Below are 22,137 nucleotides of genomic sequence, written 5' to 3' on the forward strand. Positions count from 1 at the left end.
CACTGATGAATAATAGAACGTAATTTCCAAACGTATATCCCACAGGTATCATTTTTCCATAAAAATCTACTAGGATTATTGACGATCGTCATTAAAAAATTAGACTGACAGCAACCAAATACCTAATCGTGTCAAAAATTGAAATTCGATTTAAATATAAAATTATTAACTGACATTGTTGCTAACATTGAATTTTCTTTTTTTTTCAGATTTTGAAAGCATCTTTTTGAAAGGTAAGCTATTTAGGGGCCGTTCACTAATTACGTAAGCACGATTTTGGAAATTTTCAACCCCCCCTCCCCCCCTGGTAAGACAAAGTAAGATTTTTCAAAACCCCCCCTAGTAAGATCTTGCGTTTTTTATTCTTTGAGAAATTGACATGTTTTTCAAAAATAGCTTGAAAATATTAAAAATGTGACATACATGCTTCAAAGCAAAGCACTTTTGAAAAAAAAAAATAAAAAACTGTATTTGAAAAGCACAATCTATACAAAAAAAAAACAGATGAAATGTCATAAACGATTAAAGAAAACATTATTCAAGACGTAGCATGTTTGGGGTTACAATGATTTTCAATAAATTTCCAAAATCGAATAAACCATATAAAATCGAAATTCCGATTTAAAAAAGAGTGTTCAGGTTAGCACAAGGTTCCATCAAAAATTGTTATGTTTTCTACCTGAAAATCATAAAAATCTTTTAAAAAAAATTTTCATTCTATACTACTAGAATTGGGGCAAAATGTTTACCTACAATCACGTTGTCAACTTACCTAAAAGCATAGACTCATTCAGTGGTAAGCGATAAAGTTTTAGGATTTTTTAGGAATTAATAGACATTAAAAGATAAATAGCATTACATCAAAATTAACCAACAAATAGGTAGTGAGTAAAAAAACCTGAGTAATATGGTTTCGAATGGCTATGGCTGTGATGAATTTTTAATGTAACATTTCTTACGTAAGATTTTTGGAAACCCCCCCTACCCCCCTAGTAAGAGATCGTAAGCAAATGTGAAACCCCCCACCCCCCCTATGTGCTTACGTAATAAGTGAACAGCCCCTTAAGACATAAAATCGTTTATTGTTAAAATGAGTTTTTTCGTGTTTTTGTCACTACAAGTTTCAACATAAACAGTAGAGGTTCTTTTTAATTAAAAAAAACAATCAAAATATTAATAAAAAAAAATTAACAAAAAGTGGTAAAAACATCTGGATACGATGCTGATTTCAAAATAAAATTTAATTATGGTAAGAAAGAGTATCACTGAACACCACTAAATTTAATCATGAAACCATATAAAATGGAATGCATTCACACCAAAATTTAATTCATTAGTAATCTAATACCAGGAAAAAAATATTAGCTAGATTAGTTTTTAAAAATAATAAATCTATATGCAAATGTACTAATCTCATAGTTCAGAACTATATTAAAGGCTTTAACTATTCGACATTTTAGAAATAGTGATTTTGTTTTTTTTAAACTATGATTTTATTGAAAGACAATACTCAATGAACTTTCGGTCCTCTAAAAGGTTCTTATAATAAACAATTTACAAAGAAGAAGGAGAAGTTATTTTTAAAACAAAAGTTTTTTTATTTAATTTAAAAAAAAAATTAAATACTAGCTGACCCGGTGTGCCTTGCTACACCTTCTTAAAATCAATAAAATGTGTAAAAATAATTCCATTCTAAACAAATTTTCGATAACTTTACAATGAGAGCTTTCACATCAAATTATTATTGGAATACTAAGAAGATTAGATCCTCTGAAATTTTTAAAACATGATCACAAAATTGTTTTTCAATAAATGTTTTAAATATGGTATACTAAGATTTCGTTTTTATTTGTCTCTCTCTCCTGCAATGTGGGGAGGATCCACGAACTGCCGTATATGTTAACATTTTTCGTAACCAAATATCATCATATTTTAAATATGGCTCCATTTGCTTCCCTTCTTCCCGTTTCTCCTCTGAAAGAAGAATTCTTGTATCTTAAAAATAATCTCTCATGTAAAATATGATTTGTATTTCTTGAAAAGTTATAAAAACTATGCGATTAAATCTCCCCCATTCCAGGCTATGTACTTTATGGAATTTCCCCTTTATAAAAAAAATAGAAACATTTTTCGTACTTAAATGCTTTATTTTTTTCAAATTTGGTTCCATTTGTTAGATAAGTTCTCAACTTTTACAAAAAAATTGTGCGGAACTCCTTTTCCTCTCTCTTATCCACAACTGGATGGTGAAAATGGTTTATTTCAATAACCATAGAATCATTACTCGTACTCTTATACTCTCCCATGTAAAATTTGTTTAAATTTATCTGATGTGCTCTTGAATTTATCAAAACAAACGTATGGCACTTCTTTTCTCTTTCCTATACCGTGAGGGGAACCACATCATCTTAGAAATTTTTCATGTATTTAAATACTCCTCCGAATTTGTTACTATCTGCTAGGCATTCGAGTTAATAAAAAAAATGTATGGGAGCTCCTCCCTTCTTATCGAATCAGTGAAAGGGCGAAGAAGCTTTAAAAAGACATAGAAATAAAATCTTCTCAAATAACCTTTACTGTTGAATTTGAATAATAAGTTCTTAAGTGATTCAAAAATGTTGTATGAAAACCTCGCTACTCCTTACCCTCTACCCGTTGGAGAGAAGGAGGGGTCTCGAAACATAAAAAAAAACATTTACCGTTCTCGAATACTTCCATGATACATTTGTTTTTTTTTGTTCAAAAAGTTCTAGAGTAAAGCATAAAACTGTATGAGAGGCTCACCTCCCCCACCCCCTTCTTATATCTCCAGTGGAAGGACAAATGGGTTTCAAACATCGTAGAAACTTGACCCGTAGCCTCATACCTTCCTATGTGAAATTTGGATTTATTTGCATGATGAGTTATCGAATAATGCAATAAATTGTATGGAAGACCCTCTCCCCCTCTTTGTATCTCCCCTATCGAAGAGGTTGGAGTCCCAAATAATGACAGAAACATTTCTCGTAACCAAATAATCACCCATGTCAAATTTGGATCCATTTGCTTGATTAGTTCTGGAATTTCGCATTAAAAAAAAACTTTATGGGAAGGCCCTCCTCCTTTCCTATCTCCAAACTGGAAGGAGGAAAAAGTCTCAAACTTTTTTTAAAATATTCTTCCTAACCATATACCCTCACAAGCCAAATTTGGTTCCATTTGCTTGATTAGTTCTCGAATTTTGTGAAAAAGTGTATGCAAGCCCCCCTCCCCGCTTACTATTTCACCATTGGAAGTTCCTAACTCATACCAAATCAGGTTTCAATTGCATGATCGGTTCTCAAGTTATGCAAAAATTTGTCATTTGTTTGGGAAACCCCATCCCCCCTTCTTGTGAGAGGGAGGGGTTTCAAATCATAATAGGAACCTTTCCGAGCCTCCAATACCCCCACCTGCGCAAATCGGCTCAGTAGTTTCCGAGTCTATAGGGAACAGACAGAAACCCATTATATATATAGTTAGATTGTTTAAAAATACCTTCAATTCAATGTAGTTCATACTATTTTAAAAATTTATTAATTTTCAGAATTGGGAAAAGAAAACAAATAGACAATTTTTAAAACTTTTGTTTGAAAATTCAAAATTATTTTCGGTTTTTAGGAAAGTTGATATGAACCTTTATTTTTTTTTGCAATGTTTAAAAGTTTTGTAAGAAAAAAGGCAGCATTTTTTAAAATAATTTTTAAACTATTTTCCAATTTTTATGGGCACTAAAATAAATCTAAACTTGCTCCTAGATTTAATTCACCTCAGAAAATATGATTTTTGTGGACTTGGCTAATTTAACAAAGCTCTTTTGAATGTGAAGTTGAGAGTTGGTTTTTAAAAGAATATTTTATATGATTATGAAATTTATAATAATATAACTTTTTTTTTATGTAAGATGTACATAGTTATAAAGTAATGGATGAGCTTGTTAAGATACACTTCTTCATAAAAACCACTTTTAAAGACGAGGTTTATTAAATTGCAAATTGAAATTGGGTATTAAAAACTAGTTTCAATTTGTGAAAGTTATAGAGTGTCGTAGAATGAAATGTCTCAGGCCTGGAGTGATATATCACTAAATGCCGCTGGCGCGAGAAAAAAATTGTGAAGTGTTTGCTAACATTTAAATTTAAACACCTTTAGGAAACAATGCGTTTCACGTTGCTACGGTAAATTCATTTCTTGAATTTTTTTTTCTTTTTTCTTTTCATTTCTTGAACTGAAAATTTTACTTGAAAAAATTTTCAATGTAGGGGGGATTAAACCACTGAACCACAAACACCTCCCCCCTCGTTCAAAGCTGGTCTGTTTAGTGTACATAAGGGTTGCCCTTTACTGTATTGAGGTTTTCCAAAGCCAATATTTCACTGCTCCCAACCCCCTAGCCACGGCCCGTGGCCTAGATGATACCCTTCAAGTCTTCTAAGGCAACGGTCATGAGATCGAATCCCGGTCACGGCATACATAGTATACTTTCTGTGGGTTGGTGTTCTTAGCATTTGTAAGATGCTAGCCATCATATTCTCGAAAGATGTTCGGGTAGAGTTAAGTTGAAATGAATTTCTTCGTGGAAAAGTTTCATTGAGATCCTGCGTTTGTAAATCAAGATAACAAACTGTGCAACCATCAATCAATCTTATTTGGTGTTAAGCGATTCCTTAGAGTTAACCAAATGAGCTTAAATTTGTCTTGAGACCACATTACATTGTTTAACCACCCAAACGCACATATGACAAAATTCCGACCAGAATTCCAAATCAATGAATAAAATTTGATTTAATCAATTCACACACTATGAGCTAATTAACAAAAAAAAATGAAAATTGATGAACATAAACAATTTTCACAATTTTCAACCATAGGCTCTTACTACGAACATATCAAGGTCGTTGAAAGCGCGTTGCACAGATTCACTCGCAAAATTCCTTTCCGAAACCCAATCGAAAACACGCATCATAAATTCTTGGGAACTCGCTAATTCTTTACAAATGAACTCTGCCCTTCGGGGCCAAACCAGGCCCGGCTCTACTAGAATCAGATTCGCCATTTCGTTACACAGTTGTTAGAGCTACATAACTGGTAGCAAAAAGGTAGGCAAAAAATAATCCTCTTGACGAAGGTGCAGCTAAATGTAGAGGATTGCCGCGGATATGGAACCGAGGATAATTCATGGGAATTATTTAGGGTTTTTTGCTGTTACGTCCCTAGCTGGATAAGCCAGGAAAAACTCGTAGCTACCATGTTTGAGTCGAGCTGGGGAAATTTTTCCGCTAAAACCATTCTCATGTTTCATAATCGACCAAGGCCCACAAGTTTTTTTTTTGTGTAGTGTACGAGGTATTTTCCCTGTGCTAATTTTTCGCAATTTTCCACACGCAACGGAAGCTTGTATGGAATTTTTCTTGTTCATTTCGGTAATAAAGTTTATCATACAATATTGAACCATTATTTTTGTTTTTTAATAAAATTTAAATTATGTGAACTTCTACATAGTTCTTCCAGGCAGAAATTCTAATCCAGGCGTCTTCAAAGAATCTGTAAATTACCGATACCGTCTGTAAACAACAGATACGGTTCAAAGTTCGCTCATGTTTCATTTCTACTCCACCCCTAAATTTTCATCTGCAGCTGTCTAAACAACACGTTATTTCGATCTGCTAACATCCATTTTTAAACCGCACAGCAAAGCTCCAGCTGATGCCGGATCCGGAAGTGAAAATTTATGCAAATAACTTACGAAAACAGCAAACTTCGCCGATCCTTTAGAGAAGACATCGTCTCAGGAATAGCTTCGAGAGCTAAAAATTTCCAGTCACGCAGTTGTCATCATCAAACGACGACAACGACGACGGTGAAAGATAAAGGCGGACCGATACCATCGATGTTTTTGTTGGCTGGCGGAACCGGAAATGGTCGTCTCGTCATCGCGGCTGTTCACCTGAGATGATGGTGAGTGAGGATTTTCCTCGTTTCGTTCCGCTTTCTCAAGTTGAGGTTATCAAACGAGAAGAAATCTGGTCACGATGGGGCAACCACGTTATGAAAGCGACGACGATTCCGGCTTTATTTATGCAGCGAATATGAAGACACGTAGTGGCAGCTGTCGAAACAGAGATTGGTCCGCAAAGTTTTCCCGAAATAAATCACTGTCTTTTTTTTTGTTCGGACAAACTTTTATCGATTGTAGATAAATTAAAGGAAGTTATTTTGTTTTTTCGAGAAGCATAAATATGTGAATCTTGAAATTTCAAGTTTTTACAGTGGATACAGACTAAAAAAAAATCAATCAAATGTTTGTGTATGTTCATACAGTGTCCATTAGCTTGACAGTCAAATGGGTAATGTCGAATTTCGAAAACCTACCATATACATACATTTTGTAGGTGCCCAAAAAAACTGACCTATGCAAAATTTCAGCTCAATCGGGCTTAATTTTTTTTTTGTCAAAAATTGACTTCACAGTTTCAAAAATCACGACCAAACGAAATCAGAAAAATCGAAATTTTAAATTTTGATTCCACATGACTAAAAATGCATGAAACGTCGAGATCCGGTCTTATGTCGAAAAGTGTCAAAAATCGACTTTCTGGAACGACTATGAGATGACACTAAACCAAGTTTGATTGAGCTGAAATTTTGCACAGGTCAGTTTTTTGGGGCCAATCTGTAAAATGTATATGGTGGGTTCTTAAAATTCAACCATGAATTTTTTTTCCATAGATCCATTGCCACCCTAATGTACACACATATGTGTATGAATATACTATTTGAAAACTAATGTTCAAAATGTGGCTGAAATCCTATAGATAAATTTTAAACTGGCTGAAAGAATTTTTATGTTCCTCGAAAACTTTCGACAATTGCTTTTTCTGTGAATTTCGCAGTGGCTTTTTCAAACATCTTATGACACATTCCACCGTGACGTGAAATGGCTTTTCCGGACTTTTTTGAACTGTTATCATTCTAGAAGTAAACCAATTAACTTGAAAATTATAGGAATAGAAGCAAACGGTCGCAAATAAAATTTACTTCAAAATGAATACAATTTTGTCATTAAAAATTTTTAAGCCTAGTTTGTGTTGCGATCGATTACTTTTGTGGTCTGAATTCACACTAGAGTTGACCATTTTTTACTTCAGTACATAGCACATTGATTTCCTGTTCTCTCTGAGGAAATACTATATCTTTGCCTTCGAATAAGTTGTTGAGAAAACAATTACCCACAATTAGATGTGCGTAGCTTCTCGATGGAACAATAATGAACAAAGATATGCCTCTTAAAATTTCTGACGTGAATACACTCAGTTTAAAAAATACAGGGTTGTGAACTGAATTCACGTAACGAAATTTCAAGTTATTCTAAACTATTCTTTAGAGCCTTCAAATTTTATGTACACTTTCAAATGTGATATTATGTTATTCCGACTTGAACAATCAAAATTTTGCACTATCTTTTCCTATCTTATTCCTTATTTTAACTGGCACTTAAATAGCAAAATATTGAAATTATTACTGTTTTCATAGTCTTATTTGAAGACTCACCAAAAAATATTTTTTTTTTCAATATTTTAATTTTCTTAAATTTGAAAATAACGAAATAATTAAAAAAATCAACTAAATGATGTTCGATTTGTAAAAATCCGACTCTCTAAAGGGTCAAAACAGCTTTCAGAGTATATTTCCCTAATAAATTTTTTAAAAGATTCAAATTTTGTGAAGTGAATTCACTCATTCGCGCTGTTGTAACTCAGCTGAATTCCAACCGATTTCTTTAAAATTTTGTGTTTCAGAATTGTTTCACCATTTTCAATAAAGAAACTTTTTTTGTTGGAAAATGTCAAAGTTTTCTCGTTAAATTAAAATGTTTTCTGTTTTGGAGACGTGAATTCACTCATTTGCAACTGTTTTTGTTCGCTTTTAGAAACAATCCCATTGGTTATTAACAAATTCTTTTTTCTACAACATGAAGCAGAATGTGTTGGCTTCAAAACTAATTAAAAAAAATCCAAAAAAATCAAAACATATATTTTAGTTAATTATTTTGAAAAGTTGTCAACATTTACACCTTTGGAAACAAAAAATTTGATTTTCAAAATTATATAAAACATGTTAATTTTTTTTCTTTTTCCGTTGTTTTTAGGGATTTGAAACATAAAAATTATTGACAAGTTTGAGATTTTTAGCTTGAGATTGAACACGCTGATTAACTATGTCATTTACAGAAGAGATTGCAGCAAATTCTCTTCTTACACTTAATGGTTCAATATTTATTATTAAACATCGTGAAATAGAACAAATTGTTTCTGAACGGATTATAAACGGTTTTTATGAGAAACTAGGATGGGGGACCACACAACGCTACAGACCTCGAGTACGCATCGGACATAAGCTGTGTGCAATATTTTTACTGTATATGGGTCTCGGAAATTATAACTAAAGCTTTTTATGAAGCCAAGACTATTTGATTTCGGAATTACTGAGTTATAGTGACCTTTAAAGATGAGATATGAGTCCAATAAAATACCTAGATCTCTTATCTTATTGATTCTCTCCACATGCTCATTTCCTAATGTAACAATTTCACATGATATTTATTTATTTCGTTGTAAATACACTACTTGAACTTTTTTTTCACGTTTACTTCAAGAAGACTTTTACTACACCATTTGTGAAATATATTTATTAATTTTTCATATATACGCACGTTGTAAATATAAGCACGTTTAGCCGATTAAGTAGATAAGTAATGTCATTGGCGTATAAGATAAATACTAAGGGACCAAGTTGGGAGCCTTGAGGCACACCAAATGTAACGTTGATGCTTCTCGAAAGTGAACCATTGAATCTTACAATTTGTGTACGGTTTGTCAAATAAGACTAAATCCATTTCAGCAGTCGTTCATTGAATCCGTTTTTATGAAGTTTATAGTTTATATAGTTTATATATCAACATAGGGATGTCAATTCTATCAAAAGCTTAACTGAAGTATGTTTTCTTGATTTTCTTGATCCATGTAGTACCTATGTATATATTATAAGAAACAAATTCAAGTAATTTAGTCGTTTAAGATCGCCCTTCAACATCCATGTTGCTTTTCAGTTATGAGTGTTCAATTGATTATATATTCTTTCATTCACTATTGCTTCAAATAGTTTTGGTTTGCACGATAAGATTGCTATAACCCCGGTAATTTTAAATTTCAGATTTTTCCCCGACTTAAAATGGGTACAAAAAAAAATTCTTGCCATACTTGAGGAAAACCATCGGATTTCAATGATGATTTAAACAAAAAAAAAAACAAAAGCATAATTAGTTCGGGCTTGTGATATAGCTCAGTTGGCAAGTCTGTTGTCTCCTGAGCCGATGTCCGCGAGTTCGAGCCCAAGAGTAAACATCGAACACAGTTGTACCGGATAGTTTTTCAATAACGATCCGCCAACTGCAACGTTGATAAAGCGCGAATGCCATAAAGATGGTAAAACGACTATAATCGAAACAAAAAAAAAATAACTAGTTCATTTACAAGATAATGGAGGAATTCTATCAGGTCTGGAACCTTTGGAGCTGTCTAGGGAGCAAACTGTTATGTGTATTTCCTCAAGGGTGATTGAATCTACCACAGTCAATGACGAGGAATCGGAAATATAATCGAAAAATGCAGTATCACGATCGGCTTCCAGAAAACTGTGTAAACGTTTTGAAAAAAATTAACAAACGAATCAGATGGGAATTATTACCGTGGGTGACGTGAGTACACTCATTTTTGACAAAACAGGGTTTCCACAATGTGAATTCACGTCACGAAATTTCTAGTTATGCTGAACCATTCATTATAGTCTTCAAATTTCATGTATTTACACTAAGGTTGCCAGATTTTTCTCAGCTCGTATCCGGGTTGGAAAATCCAGGCAATTTTATATAAAAACCTGCCACAATCTAGGCATTGAATTTCTGCTGAATCCATGATATATTTGAGACTCAGATTATTTTTAAGATTTCATTAGTATGGAGAAAAAACAACTTGAAAGGGATACGATTTTGAACAGAATTAAAAATTTAAACTTAACTTTTCGTTATCGAAAAACATAATTTTTTTAACCCTTTTTTATTTTACCAGATATCAAAATGAGAACTAGAGAGCTAAATCGGAATGCTTGTAATAAAAAAAATTAAAAGAAATTTTATAACCGTATGGTTATCAGACCACATCTCGCGACCGATCAGTAAATTTTGTCAATTTTGACTAATTTTTTTCATATTTCATATTCATATTTACATATTCTAAGGCCCGGAAAATATTTATCTATTTAAAATAATAATTTTGAGCGCATAACAACTAAATGAACCTCAATGGCTTTTAACGGATGCTCAACACGAAAATTTTGTTGGCTTATTTGTAGAATTAAAAGAAAAAAATTATGGTGACAAACCCTCGTTTAGTCTTTTGGATATTAATTTACCTCTTGTAGTATGCATTTTTTTGATATAAAATTTACAATGCTTCTTTTTAATACTTCAACAGAACACATCAAAAGCCTTTTTTTATTTGGGAATAGGTATTTTTTCAACGTTACTAAGCTGTACTGGTTTTGAAAATGTATGATTCAGAAGAAAGAAAATCGCCCCCGTTTGCCAATTAAAAAACGAAAATCTGTGACGATGTGGAAAAAGGATAATAAAACTGAGTTCACAACAGGATGCAATGTATCTTAGCGATCACCATTATTTGTATTAAAGATAAAATGAAGTGCGGCTCTTTTAAACTTGGAAATTTCCTTAACTTGCAATTTTTGGCTCTTCTGTCTCAGAAGGTGGCCGACCGCTAGTCTAGGCTAAAATGGATCAAAATGTAAATCAAAAATTCACCTTTAAATCTCGTTTCCATATGCTGGAATATGACTGTTGCATCCCACGTTTGTGAATTTTAAAATTTCATCCATCTAAACATTATTTTATGATTTCAACTAGTAGAATTTTTGAAGAATTTATTACCTCTAAATGTATGCAGATCCCTCATGCTTTTTACTTTAAAAACTTTTTTGACAGAAAAACTGTAAAATTTAATTCGAAAAAAAAACAAAAATTACTGCAATTGGTGCTTTACGCGTTATGACATCAAAACAATACAAAAACTAAACATTTTAAAACGCTTCCATTATAATTAAAATGCTTTTTGCAATTTTCCCCTTTTTCTTAATTAGGTGAAAATTGCATGTGGATGTGCATCATATGTGGATACTAAATATATGCCTAGTTAAGGTTTCTCTGAAACCTTTATAATATATCGTTTAGCCAACTTTAAAAACGCGATTTGAAAGAACAATAATACCTATTTTTCGTATCGAGTTTGTCCAAAATTTGGCATTGTTATGATATCACAACTCCTTTGAGAAGGAGGAATGAGGCATCTATATGCTATCAGAGAAACCATAATTTGACATAGCTATGCTCTCTGGAAATTCCATATTTTGGCATTGTATGCTAAGGAGTGTACTCGAAAAAAAAAAAATACAACACTTTGTTTAGTGAATAATTTTGAAATGCATGGATGTAAAATGATGGGTTTTTCCGTGAAGCTACCTTGTAATGTAAGCTATAACAGATTCAGCTGATTGTCCTTCTTCGGCACAAACACAACATATTTGACTTTTTATCACTCCTCCACCGTTTTTGCGTCTTCAAGTACTAGACATCAAATTTCTCAAGTTTTTCCCCTTGTTTATCTCCGGAAAATACAGGTGAGACTTGTCCGAAAAATTTCTGGTTGGAAAGCTCGTTCTGCTGTCCATTACGATGTTGTTCAAAATATCTCCCCACTAGCAGTAAAAATATTTTGAGCACGATTTGACCACCGTATTTTGTTAATTTTACCGGTGGACCGGGGTATCTTTTTTATAACTTCCTCTAATGCTATTTCTACATTCCTTAACTCACTACTGGATCTTCTAGGACTTAATAAACAATTAACCATGTGAAATTATGTCGAATAGTTAATTTCCAGTTGTTTTTTGGGTCTCTCAATGGAACTTTTTCTGAATTTTTCTCGATCCTGCCGAAAATTGTTTGTCAATTAACTTCAGTATCGGACACTTTCTTAAAAAAACAATTCGATAGATTGTCACAAAATTTTACACACGTCCACATTACATTGATAGGTAGCTCCACTGAAAATTTCATCAATTTTAATGCATGCATTGAAAAGTTTCATGAATTTCTCAAACCCTAGGGCCTTAAAGACTTCGCCTTAGTTCAAAACTCATCCATGATTTTTTCAGGTTTTTTATGTAACGTTGTCAGATTGCGCGGTTTTATCCCGGTTTCCCACAAGAAATTTGGGAACAGTCCCAGTTGCCCGGATTTCATTTATAAATGGCTCGATTCTACCCGGTTTTTTCACTCAATTTGGCAAATGAAATTTTGGTGTAAAATATTTTTCAATTATGCGTCCAAACCGAAGTGTCTTGAGCAAGTTTTATGAAATAAACATGAATGTTTTTTTTGGAAGCTTCAAATACGATTTAAAATTTGTCGAATTGTTTTGATGAAAATTTTTTTTTTTATTTTTTTTTATTTTTGTTGAGTAATTCCTGAGTTTTGTGGAAATTTTCCGGGATAATGCCTGGATTTTTGTTCGTCAATTTTGAAATCAAATGCCTGCATTTTGTCAGATTTTTATATAAAATTACCCGGATTTGTCCAGCCTGGATATGTGCTGAAAAAATTTTGGCAACTTTGGTTTACATGAGTAAATTTGAATTTTTCGGTTTGTATGGAAAATTGAATATTTTCTACTTATAAATCAACATAATTTTTGTTTCTTCTTTTGAATGTGGTGTATTTGTGCCAATTTATTTTTTTTTAGATTAAAGAAATTTTCCGCTGAACAACATTCACCGTAACATCGTATCTTATTAGGAAAAAAAAGTTATAAGCTGTTTAACAAAGTTTATCTTTTGGCATTGAAAAACCATAAATTAAATTGACATAAATTAAATTAACTTTCAGCTACTCAGTTCAGAGTGACGGTTACTCAGTTGTCGCCAAAACCGCACCTACTCAGTTCTGACTAAACGGCCTTTACTCAGAACTGACTAACAGCCCTTTTTGCGACATCTGAGTAGGGGTAACTCAGAATGCGCGAATCCTTCCGGAGCGGATTTGGGCCGTTTCTTTTACGTAGGAATAGTCAAACCCAGTGAAATTAATGATAATGTAGATTAAAATATTAAAAACAGTAAAAAATTTTGGAATATAGGTATTATATTTTCCCGAAATCTTAAACTAAATTTTTACAGTTGTTGCTTTTCTCATTGTGATTTGCCTCGCTGCTGCTGGTGCACATCCGAGAATGATTCCCATACCCACAGATGAGGGTATTTTCCATTATCATGCCCTACAATAAAATCAAAATTTTTTGATTGTTCATAAATTGTTATTATAAGTTGATATTTACCATTAGAAATTGGGTTTTCCGATGTTTATTGCAGACAAAAACGACAAGTGATGGAAGGCCTTGAAGAAACTGATCAACATTTACTCAGTTGTCGCCTTCAAGCACTCGAATTTGCTGAGTGCCAATTTTCGTGTCGTCTGAGTAGCCGCTACCCGGAAAACTGAGTCGTTTTAGATCAAGCGACGGCTGTCTCATATAAAAGGCGATGTCTGAGTAAAATGAAGACGGGATCTGAGTATTTCAAATTTATCGAGAAGTATTGCATGAACAGAAGTCATGCAATTCCTCGCTAAACACACAGCAGTGATGCTTTCAAATTAATTGTTTTTAATGCCAAAAGGCATGCCTCCATTCAACACTTAATAACTTTTTTGTCTTTTAATATACAAAGTTTTGATCTTCGACAAAGTCGTTCAGCCGAAAATTTCGTTTAGAGAATTTATAAATCCAAACAAAAAGCATGAGCAGGCTGGGTTCCACAGAAGAAACTAGAATTATATGATTTTTCAGTACAAATTATTAAATTTTATCATAAAAACGAAAAGTTCAAAATTATTCATGTAAAGGCTACTTAAACATTCTGCAAAAAATCAAGATTGAGTTTTTGACTAGACTCCAAGGTTTGAGAAATTCAAAAATAACCCAAAAATTGCAAGTAACGACTGAAATCGATGTTTGTTTTTAAATTCGATTTACAACTTTATAAACCTGATTTTTAATCGCAGAAAATTGAATATCAAATCATGCTATCGTTTTGATCTAACTGTTCTGCTCTTAGGAAATTAATATAACCTGAATGATGCCAACGATGATTTAGCAAACGTGGAAAAATCAACACGTAATAGTGAAATGATTTTGAAAGCAATGCTAAACTTGGATGTTGTTCTACTGTCATCACTTGACATTTTGATGCTTTTATGAAACCTTACTTTGCCATCTGGAAAAATACGATCTTAAATTATGTTATTATGGTTGATTGCTCATTTCGGTTACCGTCAGTCAACGATTTAGGCATCAAACTCTGCTCGGGATGATATCAAACTTCAACATATTTTTGAAATCAGTGAGTTACTTTTTTTTTTGTTTCGATTATAGTCGTTTTACCATCTTTATGGCATTCGCGACTTTATCAACGTTGCAGTTGGCGGATTGTTATTGAAAAACTTATCTGATACAACTTCGTTCCATGTTTACTCTTGGGCTCGAACTCGCAGACATCGGCTCAGGAAACAACAGACTTGCCAGCTGAGCTATATCATAAGCCCTTAAGTGAGTTACTGTTTTTTTTCTTGCTGCATGGTGATCAGCTTATGACTGTAGCATCATTCTATAAACAGTTTTCAAGTTTTCAAGAGATTCAACCGCTTGAAGGTCAACTTTCAACTGAAACTAGACTGCGTGCTTTTTCGTTTTTCCCTTCCGTTGGTCTTGAATAATGAACGAGCAAACGTGTAAGCTTCAAATTCCAGGACAAGTTTACATTTCAAATGGAGCTACCGAGGCCGGCTTCGTTTAATCCAGTTCTGCAGGGAAAAGTGCTTACTTATTCAGTTGGGGTAGGCTACCATTAGCTACTAGAAAATTATCTCACATTCAACGTTTCGTGAAGAACTTCCACGAGTAGGTATAGATGTCGTCTCTATGATGGCACACAAAAAAACTTAATTTCATTGCTGCTACTGCAAAAGGTCTCCAACAAAATACCAATTTTCCAAATGGAACACATCGGTAAAAAAAAAGCTCCAGCTATGCACTCATTTCAATGTCATCACAGAGTAGTGGTGGCTGGCTGGCTGACTGGCGACGTAAAAGCTGATGATACTTTTTTGTCTGTTCCCCCCCACTTTTGGCTCGCTATCTTCTTGAATGGTTTTGTAGGCCTTTCTGCAGCTGTTCTTTTGTGCGATCGCTTTCCTCCTAAGTTTGCTCTGGATTCCGGCACATACTGACTCGGTTGCTCGGCAGTTTTCTACTCCATTAAGATACGATGAATGTACCCCGGCAGCAGAAAACGAAACACGCCCCGGTACATGATGGCACTTCTTCTAGGGTCCTTGTTTCGACGGTTTCCGGCCCAGGCCAGGGAAATTTGTACCAACCAAAGAGCGTGGTGCACTGTACGAAAAGAGTAAGTTAATTTACAGTCTAAAGTTGTTAAAATAACTGTAGCCTACCCAAAGGCGTTTCGATAGGACTAAAACTTTCAGCCTGAAAGTATGAAAATTTAACTTTTTTCAACTGTGCCTTCTTTTTTCTTGTCTAACAAGGCTCGACATTCCGTACCCTTGGTCTGTCTTTTTGTTCATATGTAGAAAATTTGCAATAGTTGCTTTGTCATTCGGCAAATCCTTCAATAAAATCAGAAAAGCCTTGTCTAGAAGCTTTTCAAATGCGTATGTATACACAGAGCGTCCATTTACGCAATTCCCTTGTGAAAAGGAAAAACAACCGACAAACCATAGCCAGAGCAAATGTCAACGAATGACATTTGAATGGAATGGCCTTTGGAACAATGGCCCAGGAATCAATGACGACAATAATATCGACTGCCAGGTTTTGCTTTTGGTTCGGTTTGAAGAATTGTTGACCGAGCTCATCGAAGCCAATAAATAGCCGATCATAATGGCGATTAATTTTCGTTTCCATTGAATCTTGTTGTTGACGTACGAATTCTTGATTGAATATTGAAGGTTGAAAACGATTCCTTTAATTGGAAGCCCAAAACGTGATTTTGAAAACAATCTAAATTTTAATCGAGTTGGAGCTCGACTTAATTAGTAAACATCCATTCAGTGCGAAATCGATTTAGCTGGTTCAAACGACTACCATTGAACGAATTGAACCGCAGGATAACGTTCTATTATTACTTAGTATTGAAAAGACTTCCCCATTGAATGGACTAGTTCATTCAACGAACGCACGTGGGAGTACACATCTTTTGTTCTACCGTTTGATTCACTTCGCTGACAGCAATCCTTACACCTCTTGGTGCTGCTGCAATTGAAACTTCCTCTTACCTGGGGGGATCTAAACCTAACAGTGTTCAAAAACATCCAAACCTAAATATTCCCCCTCTTATACACCGGGCAATTCGAATCGATAATGCCCAGGTTTTGTCCTCCGGTCCATGGTGAGAATGATACGCGCGAATGAACCACTTGCATACCGACATCCACCAACTATCCTTTTATGAAACACCCCAATCATAAAACAACGGAGCGAGTTGTGGGGGAGTTTTAGGAATTCGGTCGGATCAAACACAATGGAAACTGCAATGTCATGTAGTTTAACCCCTTTTCTTTGCGTTTACTTGGTCGCAACTGACATTTCTGGATCAGGGTGTTGATTTTAAAGGGTCCCGATATGAGGGAAACACGCATGCGTTGCTTTGAACGTCCGACGCTAACTAGAATTGGGGTAAAAGAATCCGCACATTTTTTAAACCAGCTCGGCATGTATGTATAAATTGGTTGAATTTTCAGACACTTTCAATCTATGGATAAGGGACAGCCTTTTAAATCTATCTGTTAATAATAACTTTGAAAATTGTTATGATTTTGTCTTGAAGACATCAGTTTGACTTTTACCCTTCCTTTTTGTACATTTTCCAAAAATCTGATGTAGTACTAGACAGGCGGATGCAAACTTATAGAAGCCGTGTGGAGATCGTCTCTCAGATTTAAGTTGGTCAATATCACCTTGGCGTATTTCTATCAATTTTGCATTTAAAAAACCTGAACACCCCTCATTTTGAAGGTGTGTGTGTGTGTGTAGTATGTTGCTCCTATTTTGATTTTGGAATTCACTCTTCAGTTGTCAAAATGCCGCCCAAGGAAGAAGAGCAGCGTATAAAAATTTTGCTCGCGCATCGCGAAAATCCGAGCTACTCGCACGCAAAGCTGGCAAAATCGCTAAAAGTTGTCAAATCAACCGTTTCAAATGTAATTAAAGTGTTTGGGGAACGTTTGTCGACAGCCAGGAAGTCTGGATCGGGGGGAAATCGAAAACCAGAAGCCTCTGAGACGACAAAGAGAGTTGCCGGTAGTTTAAAGCGAAACCTTAACCTCTCTCTCCGAGATGCTGCAAATAAGCTGGGTGTATCATCTACAACCGTGCATCGAGCCAAAAAAAGGTAGTGACTCCAAATCGCGATGATAAACAAAATACGACGGCCAAAGCGCGATCTTGGAGGCTGTACACGACGATGCTGACGAAGTTTGACTGCGTGGTAATGGACGACGAAACCTACGTCAAAGCCGACTACAAGCAGCTTCCAGGACAGGAGTTTTATACGGCAAAAGAAGGGGAAAGGTAGCAGATATTTTCAAGCACATGAAACTGTCAAAGTTCGCTAAGAAATATCTGGTTTGGCAAGCCATCTGTACCTGTGGCTTGAAAAGCAGCATTTTCATAGCTTCCGGGACTGTCAATCAAGAAGTTTACGTGAAAGAGTGTTTGAATAAACGCCTGCTGCCTTTCCTGAAGAAACACGGTTGTTCCGTACTGTTTTGGCCGGATTTGGCATCTTGCCATTACGGTAAAAAGGCCATGGAGTGATACGCCGCCAACAACGTGCAGATGGTTCCCAAGGACAAGAACCCTCCCAACATGCCAGAGCTCCTCCCAATTGAGAAATACTGGGCAAGCGGAACCTAAGGAAGACAAAAAAATACTAAGGACGAGCAGCAGTTCAAGGCAAAATGGCTTTCTGCGGCGAAGAAGGTGGACAAGGTGGCTGTACAAAATCTGATGGCAGGGGTGAGGCGTGAGGCCCGGCAATTCGGATTTGGAAAAGCGGAAGCCTAACTGAATATTTTTCCTGAATTTTATACTAATTAAACTTGAAAAAGAAGTTTAGTTTGATTTTTTAAATAAACGATTTCACCGATTTACACGCGTTTTCCTTTGACCAAATTTTGACCGTATCACTCTTTAGGCTGTTGAAGGCATTTTTAACATCAATCGTCACAAAACACCAGTTCTCTTCGTTTGATATGGGAGTTTTGTGTACTCTGTCATCATTCGGATGGCGTCCACTGTAGATCTACCTTTCCGAAAACAGAACTGTCTATTCGACATTCCACTTTCACCCTCTGTGTTTGTTGAAGATTATCTTCTCTAGTAGTTTATCAAGGGTATTCAACGGACAAATGGGTCTGGACAATGACGGATGTTTCGGTAGTAACACCAGCTCCGCATTTTTCCACAGATTGGGGAATGATCCCTCGTCGAGACACTACAATGGAGACAGGGTACAATGGGAAGACACATGATATACTCCGTATATATGTATCTGTTACTCCCTTAACTCCACCTGGGGCCGCAGACCTAGTTCCCACCTCGAACTGTTTAACACACTGTACTTCAATAGCTCTATTCGTGCTAGTGCGCTCTAAGGCAATACTCATTAACGAGACTACTTTCAGCAAAACCTCTCATCCTGACGACTTGCCGTCTGAACTCTCCTCTAACGACTTGAGAACCGACATTTCCTTGCAATGACTCGAGATTCCCACACAAACCTTTCCTCTTCGCGACTCGAGGCCTGATCTCTCCTCTAACGACTTGATATCCGACCCTTCCTCGCATCGACTTAAGGTTGACCTCTCTTCTGCACGATTCAAGGCCCGATCTCTCCTCTAGAGACTCGAGATCCGACCTCTCCTCGTAATGACTCGAGGTGACCACTTATACCCCTCCTCTTGTTGATTCAGGCCCTGATCCCTCTTCTTATGACTCGAGACCCGAGCCCTTATCATAAAGACTCGGGATTGACCACACAAACCTCTCCGCCTAGAAATTCGAGGCCTGACAACTCCTCTAACGACTCGAAGCCCGACCTCTTATCTCCAGGATTCGAGGTTTACCACCTTACACGTCGTGTACCAGATCGAAAGCAGCTCATCATAGACTCGCGCCTGTCACGGCACACGTACGGGACTTAGCGCAACGACTCGGATGATTCCCGACGAAGACGTCATCCTACTCCAACTCGAATAGCTCACCCGGCGTCGAGACCCACTCAACTCGTGGGTATTCGCTGATCGTGGAATAACCCTTTCCCAACGATTTCCACTACGAAGAAGGTCAATTCTTATCCCCGCAGCTTCGGTCGTTGAGAACCGCCCTACTCGGATACTCCTCGAAGGTGGACCATCCTACGCACGAACGCGGCGCACCTACGGCATCCTCTACGCAAAAGGTGTTGCCTTATCTTTGTAGCTTCAAACCGTGGGATCGGACGCACACTACTCGACAGCTCCCCGTTGGTGGGGTCAGTCTTCTCCGACCGTTGTCCGGTGTTCTTTATTCCTTTGAACGCTACGACTCGGATGTTTCCCGACGGCGATGACATCCTCCACCGCCTCGAGAGGCTCGCCCGGCATCGAGAGCCCGTGGGTATCCCCCGACAGTGGTTAACCCTCTTCCTGCGAGGTCCGCTACGAGGAAGGTATAGTTTTATCCCCGCAGTTTCCCCCTTAGGAAGCGGCACTACTCGGATACCCTCCGACGTTTGGATATCCTACACACGTTCGTGGCGCACCCCTGACCTCCGCTACGCAGAATATGATGCCTTATCTTTGTAGCTTCGATCAAGGGATCGGACGCACACTACTCAGATGCTCCCCGTAACTAGATGAAGTTATCCTACACCGTTCGCGTACTGCCGTTGGTTCCAGCTCCTCTGCAGGGCAGTCATGATCCGAGTGAACCCATCGCTGACCGCATGCCAAGTGTTGTAATCTGCACACATCCTCTGTACCACGTTGTCTGCTGTCGTGTCGGCCCGCAGGCGGCTAGTATGGTGGTACGTACCGCCGCAAACCTCGGGCAGGCAAACACCACATGTGTTTCCTCTACGTCCCCACAATCTTTTTTTTTATTAGTTGATCACCCAGGTGGTAAATCCTTTTTACGGATTGCATTCCAAGCAGAGGTGCAAAGATATCCCTACATGTAGCATGCAGCGCACGACTTTTAGCCGATTCTAACAGACCGACGTCAGCCACGAAAGAATCGTTTTGCAAAGTTGGAAACTGATTCTTTCTCCCTTATGTGCAGAACGTCGAACGTGTCTGCAAGTAAAAGTCAACCGCGCGGTGAAATCCTTTGACTGCACGTTACGAAAATTTCAATCGATTCTCCGAAGTTAGGATCACTTGCAAACTTGCAAGCCCGAAGATAAAATCCCTTGAGCCGAACAGAAAGAATCATTTTCGAAGATAGCTACAGTCTGCAAGTTGCTTGCTTGCAGCGCCGTGATGCGACGTACGTTTGCAAGCTTGAAAGTTACAGAACGCTAGAATCCTCCTTGGGCGGATCAATATGTATGTTCCCCCAACGACGATGTTTGTTTGCCAATTTGCTTGTTACCAAATCCAAACGTTCGTCGGCTCGTTCTTGTGTGGTTTGGTTCGTTCCACCAATCTGAGCCGAGCACGCGGAGGAAGAAACAAACATCGTCGTTGGGGGAACATACATATTGATCCGCCCAAGGAGGATTCTAGCGTTCTGCAACTTGCAAGCTTGCAAACCTACGTCGCATCACGGCGCTGCAAGCAAGCAACTTGCAGACTGTAGCTATCTTCGGAAATGATTCTTTCTGTTCGGCTCAAGGGATTTTATCTTCGGGCTTGCAAGTTTGCAAGTGATCTTAACTTCGGAGAATCGTTTGAAATTTTCGGAACGTGCAGTCATCGCGCGGTTGACTTTTACTTGCAGACACGTTCGACGTTCTGTACGTAAGGGAGAAAGAATCAGCTTGCAACTTTGCAAGATGATTCTTTCGTGGCTGACGTCGGGCTATAAGAATCGGCACTGTATGTAGCGTAAAGGGATCTCTTTGCACCTCTGATTCCAAGGCACGGCGAGCGACCGATTCCCCCCAGTATGCTACTCTGGGTCCATGGGTGCAATTAGACGACTCATGATACTAAGTACCCCTACGCCATAAAGTCCACCTGGGGCTTCTGGCCATATTACCACCCGGACCTGCAACGAAGGCTATACCCGAGATAGGAGACCAAGTCCGCGCTTCCAGTTCGAGTCAAACTCCAGCATATATAACCTGCCTCTTGTTACGATTCAAGACTAAGGACCTCTCCTCTAACGACTTGAGATCCGGCCTTTACTCGCAACTCGAGACTAGCTTGATTCCCACGAAAATCGTGCGCTCCGCCTCTGTTCGAGACCACTGCAAGAGACCAATGACCTCTCCTCTAACGACTTGAGATCTTGGCTCCGCCTGGCTTGGCTCGAGGCCCTCTCCTCTTTGCCCGTCCGTGTGCCGATTGAGAGCAGCTTATCCTGGACACGCGCCTGTCACAGCACACGTACGGGTCTTAGACGCTTGCGACTCAGATGAATCCCGACGGTGATGTCATCCTACCCAACTCGAGTGGCTCATCCGACGGCGACGTGAGACCACTATCCGAAAGTATTCCGCGACGTGAATACTCTTCCCCCTACGATTTCCACTGTGGAGAAGGTATTGTCTTATCCCCAATGCTTCCGTCGCAGAGGGCGCGTTCGACTCGGATACTCCACGACGGTTACGTTGGAGGTATCCTACACACAGACGCGCGACGTACCTAGCAGCTCGGCATACGCAGAAGGTATAGTCTTATCTTTGTATGCTTTACTGCCTGGGTCGGAC

At 37.4% G+C, this 22,137-nt stretch overlaps 1 protein-coding gene across 1 annotated transcript in view; it reads left to right on the forward strand.

The window, feature by feature from the left end:
* The first annotated feature begins 209 nt into the window (after positions 1 to 209).
* Positions 210 to 22,137, forward strand: part of LOC129751284 (galactosylgalactosylxylosylprotein 3-beta-glucuronosyltransferase P-like) — a 319,836-nt gene continuing 297,908 nt past the window's right edge. The window contains exon 1 of the mRNA XM_055746687.1: positions 210 to 233. The gene's annotated coding sequence lies outside the window, so the exon portion shown is untranslated. The remainder of the gene's footprint in view (positions 234 to 22,137) is intronic.

Source organism: Uranotaenia lowii, chromosome 3, assembly GCF_029784155.1.
Source record: "Uranotaenia lowii strain MFRU-FL chromosome 3, ASM2978415v1, whole genome shotgun sequence".
Taxonomy (NCBI): Eukaryota; Metazoa; Arthropoda; class Insecta; order Diptera; family Culicidae; genus Uranotaenia; species Uranotaenia lowii.